At 31.9% G+C, this 11,606-nt stretch overlaps 2 long non-coding RNA genes across 2 annotated transcripts; one reads left to right on the forward strand and one right to left on the reverse strand.

Moving 5' to 3' along the window:
- The first annotated feature begins 2,446 nt into the window (after nucleotides 1-2,446).
- LOC150034917 (uncharacterized) lies at nucleotides 2,447-7,876 on the forward strand. The gene is made up of 3 exons (XR_016530828.1): nucleotides 2,447-3,603; nucleotides 7,424-7,660; nucleotides 7,700-7,876. It is a non-coding gene; the product is annotated as an uncharacterized LOC150034917 (long non-coding RNA).
- Nucleotides 7,877-9,153: 1,277 nt separating this feature from the next.
- Nucleotides 9,154-10,387, reverse strand: LOC150034918 (uncharacterized). Its single transcript, XR_016530916.1, has 2 exons — nucleotides 10,165-10,387; nucleotides 9,154-9,689 (listed from the first exon to the last, which is right to left on the reverse strand). It is a non-coding gene; the product is annotated as an uncharacterized LOC150034918 (long non-coding RNA).
- Between the last annotated feature and the right edge of the window lie 1,219 nt (nucleotides 10,388-11,606).

Raw genomic sequence — 11,606 nt, forward strand, 5'->3', positions numbered from 1 at the left:
ATTTTCAATTTTTTTTTTAATTTTTAGATAAATGTTAAAAATAAAAATGATAAGGAATCATTCGGTAGCCATTTGATTTTTTTTTTAACAATTATTTTTATTTTTGGTTTTCGAAAAACAAAACTGATATAACTATTTTTAGTTTTTTATTTTTTATTTTTTATTTTCATAATTGAAAAATTAAAATCATGTTGGATAATTGTACTCTTTTGGTTTTTTGTTTTTTATTTTCTTAATTAAAAAACTAAAACCATATTTGATAATTGTGGTTTTGTTTTTTGTTTTTAAAAATTCAAAATAAGTTTAGATGCCCTTTGTAGTTTTATATTTTTTTAATTAAAATGAAATCAATTTTTTTCAATAATTTTTCATTTAATAATATATGTAAGTATAAGGTGATATCATTTTTTTTTTTGGAAAAAAAAACATCGAAAAAATAATCTTCAATGAAATTTTCGAAGAAATTTAATTCATTGAATGAACTTTTGTACTTGTATTAGGTAAAAGTGAGTTGAATCTCAATATTTGACTATTGATACTTTCTTTCGAAAAGTAAACTTGGCTTGAGGGCTTTGCAGCTTGTTTTCAGAGTTGATTTGTTTCGGGGTTTTGCAGCTTGTTTTCAGGATTGATTTGTTTGCGGGCTTTTCAACTTGTTCTTGAATGCTAAAAAGTCTCTATTTTTGTCACTCGGCCTCTCAAGATGCTCTAGAAACAAAAACATAACCTTACCATCTAGGGCTATGTTTGATATAATTTTGTTTTAATGTTTTCCAATATCTTTTTTTGAATTTCTAGATAAATTCAAAACTAAAAATCGAATTCTTAATACCTTGTTTGATAACCATTTCGTTTTTGAAAATTAAGTCTATGGACACTACTTTCACTTCCAAATTTCTTTATTTGTTATCTACTTTTCACCAATGGTTTAAAAAACCAAGCTAAATTTTGAGAACTAAAAAATTAGCTTTTAAAATGTTTTTTTTTTTAGAATTTGGCTAAAAATTGAATCATCATATTAAGAAAGATGCAAATCATTGTAAGAAATGTGGAGGAAATCGACTTAATTTTTAAAAATAAAAAACAAAAAATGAAATCTTGTTATCAAATAGGGTCTAAGGATCATTCAACCAATTGTTTTTTTTTAATGCCTGTTTTTTGTTTTTGGTTATAAAAAAACAAAATCCATACAAGTTTGATAACTGTCTTTGATTTTTTTTTTTTTCTGTTTTAAATGGGAAAACTAAAATCATGTTTGAGATTTTTCTTTTTTATTTTTCAAAATTCAAAATAAGTTTAAATGTCCTCTTTAGTTATATATATTTTTATTAAAATAAAATCAAACTTTTTTTGCAATATTTTTCATCTAATAATATATATAATTATAAGGTAATATCATTTTTCTTGAAAAAATCTATGACGAAATTTTTGAAGAAATTTAATTCATTGAATCAACTTTGTATTTGTATTAATTTAAGTATAAGTGAGTTAAATCTCTAATATTTAACCATTGATGTTTTCTTTCGAAAAGTAAACTTGTCTTGAGAACTTTGCAGTTTATTCTCATGGTTGATTTGTTTGAGAACTTCACATCTTGTTCTCGAATGTTGATTTGTCTAGAGGGGTTTGTAGCCTGTTCTTGATGTTGATTTATCTCAAAGGCTTTCAGTATGTTCTCAAAGCTATTGTTCTTGAATTTGACAGTCGTTTGATCGTCAAAGCTTCCAAAGATTTTTGTTCTTTAGATTTTCAGAGTTCTAATCTTTGAAGCTTTAGAGCTCTGGGGACTCAATGCTTCAATCTTTAGAGCTTGTGAGTTTGAAAGCTTCTGCAACTTCAAAGTTTTCGCCTTCAATTCTTCCAACACTCCAAAATGAAGGGGTAAAACCTCTATTTATAGAGTTTCCATAGGTCTTACGTCTTCTTTGGTCCAAAATTTCACCATGGACTTGAATTGTGTTGGACTTTAGATCCGACCGACTTTAACTACTCTACTTGATCCAATTTATAATTTTCATCATGGACTTGAGTTTTTATTGTGATGACATTGCAATAACTTGTGATTAGCAAAAATTTATATTCTACAAATGTCATTTTTCAAGATTATACACGTCTATATGGTGGGTGAATCTCGAAAAAGATAATTTAAAATCAAAGTACGATTTTGATTCGATTGATGCATCACTCTGGTCAAAATATGAATTTAGCTCAACTTTTTTATTTGAATTTTGTTTGCTTGACACATTTTATGCCAATTAAACAAAAAATGAGTTTTAGTCATTGACTTTCTTACTTGGGAGTAAACTTTTATTTGAACTAGAGTAGAAATTTTAGGCTCCACTTTAATTACAAATTAAATTTGATTTTACCAATCCTTGTTGGATCTGGAATATACTCAATTCATGATTTATATTTGAAGTAGAATTTTGACTTCCTTCTTCTCTCTACTTCAACTTTGATTTGATAGATGTTTGGAGTGTGTCTGATTTAAGGCAACATTTAAATTATGTAAAAATTTCAAATATCCAAATATTCGCTTCAACTTGGAATAGTATTTTTATTTCATTCCAATTTGGATTTGACACGAATTTAGAATATGCCAAGTTTGAGCATTGATTTTAGCTTCGAGATTGAACTTTTCTCTGTAAAAAAAAAAAAAAAACTGAGCCTTTGAATTTTGGCCAGCACTCGACTTGGGATAGAACCACAACTTCTAACCGAATAGTGAATTTTATCAATTGTAAAATTTGGTCTTTTATTTGAATTTGAACTATCTGGTGGTTATGATTTGATATTCTTCTCTTGTATAAATGGAGAAGAAGACTTTAAGTTCATCTTCTTCAGAAATTTCTTTACTTTCTATGCCTTTTTTTTTTAAATATTGTTTTCATTTCTACATTCCAAGCTTACCTTCTTTTACTTCTACATTTTACTTCTTTTACCAGAAGATTGATTTTGGTTTTTCATCGGAAGTCGACCTCAGTCGCCGCCATGAGATGTGGATTCCACGTACAAAAGGGGTATCCGTTTGTTTGGCAGAGAGAGGGATAGAGAGTCGGAAAATGTGGGGTGGCCGGCGGGAGGAAGAAGAAAAGAAAAGTTGGGAACTTTTAGAGTATTTTAAATAATTTAATGAACTCCTTAGACACCAACTTAGGATGTGACTCATTGGTATTCCTTTTGTTGTGAACCTCCAACGGTACTTATATTCTCATGAATATATATCATGCACTCTTTGGCAGATGCTATTGTGTCCTATGCTCCTTACTAGATTTTGAAGAGGTGAAGTGGAGCCACATCAGACTTAAACTTGGAGATGGAGCGCACCAAAACTTGAACTTGAAGATGGAACGCATCAAAATTGACCTTGTAAGATGGAGTACACCTAATCAACTTGGAGATGAAGCACGCCAAACTTGAACCTGCAAGTGGAGCGCGACAAACTTAAACTTGAGGATGGAACACGACAAACTTGAACTTGAGGATGGAGCACGCCATATTTGAACTTGAGGTTGGAGTTGAACTTGAAGATGGAGTGCATCAAACTTGGACTTGAAGCAAAGTAGCCTCCGATCTTGAACTTGAAGATGAAGTGCCATTCAGGTAAATGATGCCTCGAACTTCAAGCAAGCGACACCCAACACTTGAAGATTTTTTCTTTTCTTTTTTTTTTTTTTTAATTTAAGTGAGGAGAAAGAAGAGTGAAGTTTTTTGGTGAACACCTTTTTATATGCATCCAACTTGTGTAGTTTCATGCAAAGTAGTGTGTTTCTTCATTGTATCACCTCCTTACCAAGGATGACATCTTGAATTTGTTGCCCTGCCTCTCAATTTGTTGTGTTGCCTCACTAGAGATGAATATCTTCAATTTGGATCTTCATTCTTCAATGGGGGATGAAAAATATCAATTCTGTAACAAACACTGTTATTTTCAGTGATAATATTTTATGGATTGAACCTAAATTTCTTTAAATTGCCTACATACCCTTGAAAAAAGAGATCAAGTCATAATGTAGTTCAAACCAATTTTTTTTGGGTTGTGAATCTTTTAAGCTCATGCTGACTAGGAGCAACATGCAATTTGTACTCTTACGATAAGAAGTTATTATATTTAAATTTCAGAAGCTTATTTTTATTATGGTTTTGATCATGTCCTTTATTGGTAGGATTGGTCAATATAATGAGTTTTGGCTTCTGATACATGTTACGAAATACATGTTTTTGGGTAATATTTTGAAACTTAGTGAAATTAGTCATTAACATGTATTTTACCCCGATATGTGGTCTTAACTGGATAAATTGGTCATATTAAGGTCATTTTATTCTTCAAAGTAGGTTTTTATTGATTTTGGATGATTTTATGAGCTTTTATAGAGAATTTTGACTTCTTTACAGAATTTGTTGTCAATGTGCTCGTATCGCTCGAAGTTGATGCACCTGCATCAAAACCCTAATTTTTGATATTGTGCCCAATCATCCATCGTTTCTATTCTCTCGGTTTAAAGTCATATCTCAATGCTAGATTTTCCTGGTAAACCCTTGAAACATCATTCTTAGCCTCCCCTAAATCAATTTGGGCCTATAAAAAAATGGGAAGCTTCTTCTTTCAATCATCTTCAAAATTTAGCCACCCTTGAACAACATTTCACCCTCTTAACCAAAAAAACTTCAAGAACAAAAGTTCCTCTAAAGAACATTAGTTGTAGATCATCCATACTCTATGAAAATGCGTGTAGAGAGAGGACCCGTCCTTGACAAAGGAGAATCCACCTTAGGGAGATATTAGGAGAGTTAGAGATTGCTTTAAGGAGTTCTTCTATTGTGTTTTCTAGCATTATCCTTTAGTCTATCTTTGCACTTTCCCATTTTTATTTTCTATTCTTTTGAACATTTATCTCGTAATCATAGTTTATAATCCAATGAAATCCAATGAAATCCATTAATCCATTCTTCATTATGAGCTAAATTCTCTAAGGGGTTCATTTATGCGAATACCTTTGGGTTTTATGGGTTGAACAACGTCTACGCTTCATACCTCTTTGACTTGTGCATTTATTTTGTTGAATAATGGATAAAAATTGTAAAGTTAAATTGATCACTTAGTTTAGCAATCTAGTGGAGTCTTAATACTGAGAAGATTAGGATATAAACTGATTTCACAGTATTAGATCTAGCTTAATCAGTATTAAAACATGAATCCCGACAACTTCCTTTGCTTAATAACGTATCTAAGAACTCAAATAAACATTAAATTCCTAAGAACTAACATGATTTATTTTGAGAAAGATAACTCGTTTACGAAGCTATCACTAGTCTTGTGGAATTCGACACTTAGAATACTCCAAGTTTTATTATTTCATTAATAGTGTATGTTTGCACTCAGACCTTATCTATTCTTATTCTTATCACTCATACACAAGTGGTCGATTAGCTTCAATGTCAAGAAACCTTCCATACTATGACAACAAACATCTTCTTCTTCATGCGAGGGATGAGACTGTGAATTTTCCTGTAATTGTTTGCTCTTCATGAAATGGTTTTGCCTTCAAGGTATTCATATTTTTTTCATGTTGGTCGCTTGTCACTTCGAGACGATCAAAAGTAGATATTGAAGACCAATCTTTCTTTGATATGGAGATACTTAACCTTTTGAAAGTTGAAATTTGCGTGATGGTAGATGTTAAACACAGATTTTCTTCTTTTGTTGTGACCATATCCAATCTTTGGAAGACTGAAGATCGAGTTGAAAGCTTAATACGATCGAAGACTGAAATTCTTTGCTTTATTTCTTTCAAGTCGTTGACTTCTTCGATACTAGTATAATATGAACTTGTAAAGTTTTCCCCCTCCTTTATGGGAAGAAATTTTCTAGAGAACTTTTTTAAGATCATTGGTTGACGAGGTTGAGAAAATTTGAATCTTTTCATGCTTAAACTCCCCTAGATTATTTTGATGAATCATAATAGTCTCACTTTCATCTTCATCATTAACGGGCTTGACAAGACAAAGTCTCTATGTTTATTTCTTAGTGCTTCGTGCTGAAATTGAACAAATATCAGTACCAAAGTCCCAAATTGAAGCAAGTGCGTTTCTTGATGAAGGAGTTGACTAAAGCATATTTGACTGCATCTATTTGTTATTACTACAACATGATTTGATTGAACTATTTCATCAAAATTTAGCTCAATTTTTCTTTCTTTTGCTAATCTTAAAATTAGCTCTTTTAGAAGGAAGCATTTTTCTATTGGGTGATGATGACTTGATGGAACTTACAATAGTTTGGATCACTAAATTTTTGCATTTTTTTTTTTGTTGTTTAGACTCAAGAAGTTGAATCAGTTGCACTTTTAGTAATTGTTCAAACATATAAGAAATGTCAATATCAGGAAAATGATAGATTTTTTCTTGTTTTCTTTCCAAGTTAAGTGGCAAACTTCATATTCTTGACGTTTTTCAGTTTTCTTTCTTTTTATTTAATGGATGAATTAAGAGGGGTTGTATTGACAACCATAGACTCTTCTAAAGACACATCAACATTCTTTTCTTTATTCTTTACCTTGGGGATTAAAATATTTTTGTCTTCTCGACTAGTAATACTTAGCTCCATATCATGGGCGCGAGTTGCTAGCTATTCAAAAGTTCGAGACTTTATACCTTCAAGAATGTAAAGAAGACCCAAATTCATGTCTTGAATGCACATCTCAATGACACACAGTTCAGTGAGACAATCTTTACAATTCAAACTTGCAGCTCTCTAGCTATTTATATAGCCAACTTGTGCTATAGAAGCAATTTAGAAACTCTTTTTCAAATTGTTCCCATTTGCCAATTGACTATGACTCCATGTCAATGTACTAGCCAAAAACATTTCCTTTCAATTTTTTTCGAGAGAATTTTTTGACTAATAAATCTCCTTGCGTATTAGCATTTTCACATATTTTGATGAAATGAACAACATGTTGTTTTGGATTTCCTCTTCCATCAAATTGGTGAAATTTAGGTAGCCGATATCTGGTTGACATTATTAAGTTATCAATTCTCCTTGGATATGGTTTAGAATACAAGAGACAACTTTAAGAAGGACCACCATATTGAGCTTTGATGGAGTTTATAATCATATCTTGTAATTTTTGGACTGATAACTAAGTAATTGATGTTGAATATTGTTGTTGGCTTTTTTGCAAGACTGTCTTCCCTTTGTCATTATGTTTGACAGCAAGTGTTTGGCTTGATTTAGCAAAATTATGACTTTCAATATAATTCTTTAAAGATACAATTTTATAATTTCTCTCTTTAATTGCCTTCATCAGCATATTCACCTTCTTTTCTAGTTCAACCATCCTTTCTTCACTTGTACCCATGTCGGTCATCATGATTAACATTATATTTAAGTCTGACACTTCCTTGGTTGATTGTTCAAAAGATGAAGTAGATTTTTTTAGCAAGGGATTCTTCTTGATGACAATCCCATGCTGATTTCGTCAGTTGCTCCCATATATTCGTTGACATATCAGAGACTTGCTCCTTTTCAAATTTCTGGATTTCTTTGGAGTGATCACAAGTAATTTATCCCATGTTGGCATCTTGAAGTTTTGAAAGTGTTTCCTTTAGATGTCATTACTTCATTAGATAGATTTTGTACGAGAGAAAGAGATAAAAGGTAGAGAGGTAGATTTTGTACGAGAGAAAGAGATAAAAGGTAGAGAGGTCCTACTGGACATGCCAATCTATTCAACAAAATTATCGAAGAAATTTAATTCGTTGAATGGATTATTTTATTTGTATTAATTTAAGAATAGGTGAGTAAAATCTCTAATATTTTATCCTTTGATGCTTTCTCTCGAGAAGTAAACTTGCCTTGAGGGCTTTGCAACTTGTTCTCAAGGTTGATTTTCTCAAGGGTTTTACAGCATGATCTTGAAGCTACAGTTCTTGAGTTTGGAAGTCGTTTGATCTTCAAAGCTTCCAAAGATTTGTGTACCTTAGATCTTCAGGGTTTCAACTTTTGGATCTTCAAAGCTTTGGTAATTCAATGCTTCAGTCTTTAGAGTTTGTGAACTTGATTTTGGGTTTTATGCCCTAGACTCGTGGATTATAAATAAATAAATAATTTGTTGATGATTAATAAATAATTTGTTATTTATTATGTCTTAAATTTGCATAACTCTTCCAATAAAGCAAAATCCAAGTGAATTTACATGATACTTGAACAATATGTAGTTGACATACAATGGATTATGTTCAAGTAATAACCTAAAGGTTTATAGTAAATGCACAAGGTTGGGTGTCTTATTATAGTAACACTAAGGATATGATCTGCTTTGTAATCGTTACAAACGTTGTAATCAAAATCATTGTGGAGACATGTGAGTAAGGGTATCCTATACAAAGAGTTTGTATAAGACTAGACCGCGAAATAATTAATCTCTCTTTGTAACTATGTTAATTGGAAAGATTAATATTTTATAGGATGATCATATGTAACTCAATCTTAATCATGGATGAGTTATGAACTTCTGCTTATGAGGGTTCATCTTTTGATTTGCATGGATGAGAGTGGCTCGAGCCATAAACTAAATACAATATGGGTTCATCCAAATCATAAACCAAATGAAACTAACCAAGTTTATGTACCTTAATAGTAATCAAGGCTCGTAAACATCGAAAGGCTACGCGTAGCAGAGCCACGACACTACTGTAGAACATCGTGGCACCATTGTTATTTTAGGATAATTTTGACTAGTGGATGGATTTTCCTACGGATTTAATTATTGCATAGTAATTTTGATGAAAATTGTGTTGTAGAATGTTTTTCAAAACTATTGTACTTATTTTGTGTTTGTTTAACCATACTAATAATATCGAATCATTATTAATCTCTCATGAAAATAGTTATATTGGTAGTGAAAGTTGTTTATAACCTTGCTTTGTGCCAGGTTTCTTATTTTGGTTTCGAGAAATTAGTAATCAAGTAAGTTTGCATGAGAAAAATTATTGTTGAAAAACAATAAACCAGAGCTTAAATTCTAGACTTAAACCTCTCAATTTCACAAGATTCAATAGAACCTTTGCATGATTTGATGAAGTAATTAATGAAATCGACACTTAAGACGCTTTTACCTTTGAAGTTCAATCTTTGTTTTCTTACCTTACTTTTATTTTAAAAATTCAAATCAATCAGTTAGTTTCCATTCTTAAAATAAAATTGACACGATTATAAAATGGTTGAATAAATTCACTTGATCCCTGAGGACTCCCTCAATACCGTTTCACTATACTATCACTCTCTCAGACTTTTGCAAAAGACCACTCTTAGTTCTTTAAGACCGCACTTGCGCTACGTCACCCTCCTACACTTTCTATGAACGAAGCTTTATGTTTTGCTGAGTCACGTACAGGCACTTATTTTGGCGCTTTATCTAAACAGTTCGATGGAATGAAAATTTCTAGTCGTCAGGCTACATTTTGCCTTATGCCATTTACCTTTGCTTCCGGTCCTCGATTCCCCGGCTCACCTTCCCGTTGGTTGAGAATGAGGGACCTCTACATCTCGGATCCATTTAGGATGTTAACTACGATTAAAGTCTTCTCCATCTAGCTTCATGTCCTTGAATCTCTGACTCATCCTTGGAATAGTAGACTTTTTTCTATGTAACAATCGAATGCTTCGTCTCCACAAATAATGCCAACTGTTGATGTCAAATTTAGACATACAAATATCTTGACTTTAAGGTGGTTGCAATGGTAAATTTGTATTTCGGGGGAGGAAGATCACTTGCAAGTTAGCATGAACTGCAAATAGGTGTGGCGTGGGCCACACACTCGATGCTTAAGTTAGGAAGTCGAGTTCACTTACTAATAAGTGACCCCAATGATTGATGGATGCAAAGCTAGAGGTCCTTCTAGTATCCTTGCAAATTCCCACAAAATAAAGCTAACTTAACAAATTGATCCCAACCAAGAGTTTAGTTAGAAAAACAAATTGATCCTACCCCTCTCTCGTGCGTATCCCTATCCTTTAACCACACTGTGCTAGAGATCACCTTGCATTTTGTTTTTAAATTTTTAAGGAAACGAAAACAACAAAGAAAATAGAAATAATAATGGATAAATATTATAGAAAGCATGCTTTAAAAGGAGAAGCAAAGGAATAAAGCAACAAACCTTTGTTGAATCCCGAACTCTTCACGTTTTCGTCTCCATCTTCTCACAAAAGTTTCTTCAATGAACAAGGGACACCACCATAAGTGCAACCTTGTTATTCTTTAGGAATCAAAGGGTAGAAGAGTTGTCTTTCACCTCGGTGGAGGAAGAAGAATGGAGAATGGTTAAGAGAATTTGAGAGGAAATCTAGATTGGAGGCTAGGGTTTTTCACAATAAAATTTCATCCCTTAAATTGGCCATAAAGAATATTTATATGAGGTAAACCCCAAGTCTTTCCCAATTTACCCTTAAGCCCAATTAATTAAATAAAATTTATTCAATTAATTAACATACCAATTAAATAACCATATATATTAAATTCAATTTAATATATATAGTTAATTAATTAGTAAATAAACATCACAGGTTTATTTGCCTCCATCTTTCAAAATTAATTAATTAATTCTTCATGAATCTAATTCATAATAATTTAATATTTGAATCTTATTCAAATATTTCTCTCTTAATTATAAATCACATCTATAATTAACAATATCATATTAATCTCATTAATATGTTATTTCATGAATTGACTTGAACAATTCAAATTATTCGTCTTATCTATCTTTTAGTGAGCTAACAAGGGGACCTTATGGACCTAAAGATTAGAAGCTCCAATGATATGGGATTAATTAATTAAACTCTTTAATTAAATTATCAATCTTTATCAACTACCGATCACTCCACTAAAGATCGATAACTGCACTGTTCGCATAGTAGATATATTTCTATGTCCATGGATCAACAGTGAGTCGACCCTACACAAATCGCTCATAACTATAGTTGGTCAAGTTACAGTTTTACCCATGTAGTTACCTCTAACTTCTTAAGTACCATTGATTCCTTTAATAAACAAACAGTATATAGTCCAACTATAAACTAACACCTCTCGAGCCACTGAGAAGTTGAGGCCTCAATGTTTAAGACCCAGAATCAACAATTAAGGGAACAATTTATCTACTTTCCCTAAGGACGGGAAGGAGTGAATTTCATCTTGTGTAGTTGTGTTCCCAACTCCTTACTCGAACAGATCCCCAAAATGGTAGACTTATTGAGTCAACTGACAAGGCCACTTTCACCCATGAAAATCAAAGAATTTCCATCATAAACAAGAGTTCATAACTCACTCAGGATTAAGGTCAAGTCACCTATGGCCATCCTAGTGAAATGTAAATCTCTTATAGTAAGGGTGTTATATAGGGAGACTTCATTTTGTGGTCTGGTTTTATACAAACCCTTTGTATAGAATACTCCTACTCACATGTCTCCATATGAACTATCAGAATTTGATCATTTGTAGCACTTTACAAAAATTGTAACATCTACAAAGTGGGTCATATTCATAATGTCTCCACGACAAGGTACTCAGCCTTATCCATCTACTACAGACCATTTAGGTTAT

Source organism: Benincasa hispida, chromosome 7 (genome assembly GCF_027475165.1).
Source record: "Benincasa hispida cultivar pf3 chromosome 7, pf3_genome.v1.1, whole genome shotgun sequence".
NCBI classification, from domain to species: domain Eukaryota; kingdom Viridiplantae; phylum Streptophyta; class Magnoliopsida; order Cucurbitales; family Cucurbitaceae; genus Benincasa; species Benincasa hispida.